Raw genomic sequence first — 4,903 nt, forward strand, 5'->3', positions numbered from 1 at the left:
TTAGGTTGCAGAACAGTTGGAAGGATAAAGCAGGCTGCAGGCCCATTCAGGGGCTGGGGAAAGAGGGACTGGGAAGCCGAAGGGTCAGAAGACTATCCCATCCCCAGGACAGGTAGTCTTCTTAGTGACTATCCTCTCTCTAGCAGACTGCCGCCAGGACTGTGGACCATGTGTCCTACGCCCCAGGGCAATGGTCCTTATCCATCGTGCATCTTGGTCTCTGCATTATCAACTACGGATCAAAATAGTACCCTACTCAGGTGTGCAGGGTGCCAAACAGCCATCATTCCTGGTAAAAAGACTTTTGTCATATTTAGACATTTCTTCGGTGAAATATATTTTCCAAAGCAGCATAGTAACACCAGTCATGAGTTTCACCTGTTTCTTAGTGTCAGAAGGGGCATTTGTTCACAGAACACACTATTTGCTATTTTCAGTTTTTCAAGTTGTAGTAAATACCTATGTTTTTCTCCTTAGCACTAGCACTCTAAGACGAATTTTCTATTTACATCAATTTGATTTTTTTGTTCTCCACTAGAAGATCAAAGGCCTTTGTTTCGTCCATGTAAGGGGTAGAAGGGTGCATGGCACATAATAGGCACTCAAAAGTAAAAAATGTGGCATAGGGAAGAGCCGCTGGGCATTCTAGGAGGCTGTGTGACTCTGAGCCCTGGCCGAGGTGCTGAGCTGGGGAGAGGTCAACGGCGAGGGTCTCGCCGGGAGAGTTCTCGCGGAGGGCACGTTGGCCTGAGAGAACCAGGTCCCCCACCGTCAAGGCCTGGAGAGACCACAGATCAATCCAGATCCGACGTCAGGACTCCCTGAGGATCCGAAAACGACGCTCAGCGCAGTCGGCTCGTGCTCCCCTCGCAGCGGAAGCCGAGGGGAAAGGCCTGGGGCGACGACGCAGGGGCCTCTCTCCGCCCACCCCCGCCCAGTCCCCTCCTGGGGTTCCGCATCGCCTGCTGAGTTTCCCCGGTCGCCGGGCTTCTTTGTCCTGCGGAGCTGGGCGGTGAGTGTGCATCGGTCGTCCAGTCCCTTGCAGCGGGGCGGTCACGGCGGACACCGGAAAACGTGGGGCCGGGCTCGCCCCGCGTCCCCTCAGGCTCTGCCCGCCAGGGGCTCCTGCTACCGGCGGCCAGAACCGAGGGGCAGAGCAGCGGTCGGCGGCCGTGGGTGGGTTGGGAGGCCGGGGCGTGCGGGTCCCGGGGCGGGTGAGGCGCAGACACCGCGCGGAGTCCAGGCGTCCGGCGGGCGCCCTTTCCTGCGCTTTGCTTCTCCTGGGCGCGACTCGGGCTACTTTGTAGGGGTTCCGAGTCGCCCCGCCTATGGGGGGAAAGGAGCGCCCTTTCCGACCGACCGTGGGCCTGGGGAGTTTGTCTCCAGCGTCTGCGGAGGTGCAGCAGCCTGAGTTCTAAGCGCAGGCATGTCCCCGTCTTTGAATGAAATGAGATGACCCAGGCCCCCAGCACGTGGTCAATGGCGAACCGAGATCACCTGTGCTGTGGTTTGGGCAAAGGCTGGAATCTGGTTCTTCTCCCTTAAAGGAAATTTACATTCTCCGGCTGCACTGAGTAGAACAGCTGCTTCTAATGGATTTTCTGACTCGTTAAAGAAACTGCTGAGATCCACTTTTTTGCTAAAGAATGTCCAAACCTGTAGAGAATTTTTATAAAAATTTATTTGAGCTAAACAGAGAATTCGCCTGGAAGCAAGATCTCAGCAGACTGAGGAAAATACTTCCTACCAGGACAGTTTGTAGTTTCTTTTAGGCATTCGTGTTACCGACCCTCTTGGGTCAGGGACCCAAACGTAGGTCCTTCTGACCAGTGCCCTTTGCACCAACAGAACGAGACTGAGTTTGGTAAAACAGAGCAGAAACTTTATTCTTTGATCAAGGAATGAAGAAGGGTGAGCTTAATACAGGAAAGAGGCATGAGAACTGTGCAAATTGACCAAACATGAAACCAAGTTGTATTCAGAGCCTGCTTAGTGCTGAACTTAGCTGACCAATCATGCAACAAGGCCATAAGGAACTTACAGAACAAAGAAAAATTCCTGTGAAGATTGCTAACAGCTATTTATTTGTCCATACTGTTAACATTTATCCATACCATAAAAGAAAGAACAAGACCATGAGCTGTACCTTGGAAAAGTTAAACCTAACATTTCTTTCAGTTTTTACTCCCTATAATCAGTAGTTTTCTCTAGAAACTAAAAACATATAAGCTCAGCCTCTAGGGATGGTGGGTCTGTCTGTCTGTCTGTCTGTCTCTCTCTCTCTCTCTCGGCGGGGACCGGAAAACAGGGGAAAGGGTTCTGCATGCTATCTGGTAGTGATCCAAAGCTTGCTGGCTCTGATGTTGAACTGTCTACAGCTGTCCTGGTTAACCAACAGCAGTTCACTTTGGTTCTTGTAAGCCAGCACAGCTTGTGACGCAGTTTAGTTATTTGGGAACATCAGGATTTCCTAGATGACACTTGGAGACATTTAGAATTAAAGAGGAACACAAGGAAGGTTAAATGAAGATAGGAGAAGGCAAGGTGGGGATTGGATTACAGGACAGTTAACAAGATTGTGTGCTCCCTTGAGGGGAGTTATGCTTCGGGGGAGGGGGGGTCTAAAAAAGAGAATTACTCTGGCATTTCACAGATGTATTAACCTAGATGTGTAAGAACAAGGGCCCAGGCTTGCTTAAGGCAAAGACCAAGCTTTTACTGGAGAAGTTATCTGTATGAGAGTGACTACCCATAACTTTCCCAGTTAAGATTTATGATCAGATCACCCTGTGAAGTTACTTTCTGTATAACCCCACGTTTTTTGTTGTTTTGTTGTTGTTGTTGTTGTTGTTTTATCATCACATAGAATATTGACAAAAGAAGAGTGCAGGAAACTGAAGAGAACCATATAAAAAAAATCCCAAATCGCCCTTTCTTGTGCCCTTTTAAGGTTGACACAGCACCCTAAGAGGCTAACACAGGAGGGTAAAGTAAGTCTCCATAAAACCCAGAGAAGAGATTATAAAAGTCCTCTTTGTATCTTGTCTGGAGTCACAGCTGAATCAGAGGAAAATTTCTTTTCTGTTTGAGCAAAGTGATAAATTTAAATTTAACCTTCATTGTGATGATACTTTCAAGTAAAGTGTTGATGTTTGTCACTGAAGGCAGAACATCCCACTAGAATGATATAAATGCTATAAATTGAGAATATCTGAAAGCACTGGCTGACAAAGTGAAACCAGGCCCTAATAGTTTTTTTCTTCTTTACTGTCTTACAGGAAATAACAGCAAGTGCTCCTGTGACCAAGCCCAATCAAACTGATCCCAAAGACTTGGGCAGGCCAGGAAGCCAACAAGAACTCTGAGTGACCCCAATAGGTAGCCAAAACCAAAATTCACCTCTAGCCAGAAACTCTGTATGCAGACTCGGTCCTCATGGACCGCATTCAGAAGTGAGCGCTACCTAATAATTTGCACTTGGCCAGACACCTCGATCTAACCTAATCAGAAGTTAACAAAACAACATTTTGCAAGATCTGCTATCTCTCCTTAAAACTCCTTTTCCCATCCAAATAGGGGAGACTGATCTGAGTCTTGTCTCCGGTCTCCTCGTCTAGCCGCCTGAAAAATAAACCCTTTTCTCTGCGAAAACCTGTAGCCTCAGATTTTGGCTTCTTGTGCACCATGGGCAATAGGCCCACTAATCAGGTTCAATAACAAATCCTGGCAACTCAGATGACAACATAAGTCCTGTCTGGACAATTGCCAGTGGCTTTCCAGCCCCTTTTTGGGTACAGGGTCCAGACAGCTCGTCTTAGCTGCCTACGTGACTTTACCTAGAAGATCTGCGAAGGGACCTTCTGCTCGTCAGTGTCAACAACCTTTAGTGCCTTCAGTTTCTTTTCTTTTTTTTTCCAAAGAGAAAATGGACTTGAGAACAGACATTTCTGCATGTGCACTCTTGGTTATTTGTACCTAAATCATACAGGATCATGGGTTAGAGTCTCAGCCAGAGAAAATATTTGGCGGAAATGTTGCAGCTGCAAAGGTACTCAGAATCTCTGATTAGAGGCCCAGCCTGGGTTAGAGTCCCACGTCACTGGTTGGAAAGAGAAATTTTTTTGTTTTCTTGTTTTTTGTGTGTGTTGTCTTGAGGGAAAGGTGCCTATCAACGCAGCAGCTGTCAGCCTCACCTCTGCCGTACTGAATGAATCTCACAGTTTGCCCCCTTGAGGGCATCAAACTCAGAGTCCAGGGTGCTACATTAGGTTTCGATTGCCTGACCCCATTGTCTTTCGATATTTAGGTACCTTATGTAACTATGGGAAATACTAACAGTATCCCTGAGTGTAGTCCCTTAGGTCAGCCTTTTTGGCACCAGGGACTGGTTTCATGGAAGATAATTTTTCCATGGACCAGGGAGCAAGGGGTATGGTTTCAGGTTGATTCAAGCACATTACATTTATTGCACACTTTATTTATATTTTTATTACATTGTAATATATCATGAAATAATTATATCACTTACCATAATGCAATATCAGTGGGAGCCCTGAGCTTGTTTTCCTGCAACTAGATGGACCCATCTGGAGGTGATGGGAGACAGTGACACCTGAAATGTGTTGCTTACGTCCAGTCTACTCCATAATCTCGTTGTGGTTGCTGTCACTGCAGAAAACCCTGCTTTGCAAAGATAGGATGTTGGAAGTGGAAGCAGGCTTTTCAATGCACATAACAGATCCACATGCACATCCTCTTGAAAAATATACTGCGCAAAAACAAGCATTGTTGCATTGGTAGACTTGTCAACCTGGATTGCGTACTACAGTGACTCACTAATCCTCTCTAAAAATTGTGCCTCTATATCCTCTGCTATTCCATCAATTCGTCTAGTTATGGTGCT

General features: G+C 46.9%; 1 long non-coding RNA gene and 1 other non-coding gene across 2 annotated transcripts; both read left to right on the plus strand.

Annotated features, from left to right (window-relative positions):
* Window positions 1-816: 816 nt before the first annotated feature.
* On the plus strand, window positions 817-3,628 carry LOC111741351. The gene is made up of 3 exons (XR_002780968.1): window positions 817-1,012; window positions 2,867-2,990; window positions 3,279-3,628. It is a non-coding gene; the product is annotated as an uncharacterized LOC111741351 (long non-coding RNA).
* Window positions 2,938-3,059, plus strand: LOC111741381. The gene has a single exon (XR_002780987.1). It is a non-coding gene; the product is annotated as a small nucleolar RNA SNORA26 (small nucleolar RNA).
* Window positions 3,629-4,903: the final 1,275 nt, after the last annotated feature.

The sequence above is a fragment of the Pteropus vampyrus genome, unplaced genomic scaffold, assembly GCF_000151845.1.
Source record: "Pteropus vampyrus isolate Shadow unplaced genomic scaffold, Pvam_2.0 Scaffold77, whole genome shotgun sequence".
Classification (NCBI taxonomy): domain Eukaryota; kingdom Metazoa; phylum Chordata; class Mammalia; order Chiroptera; family Pteropodidae; genus Pteropus; species Pteropus vampyrus.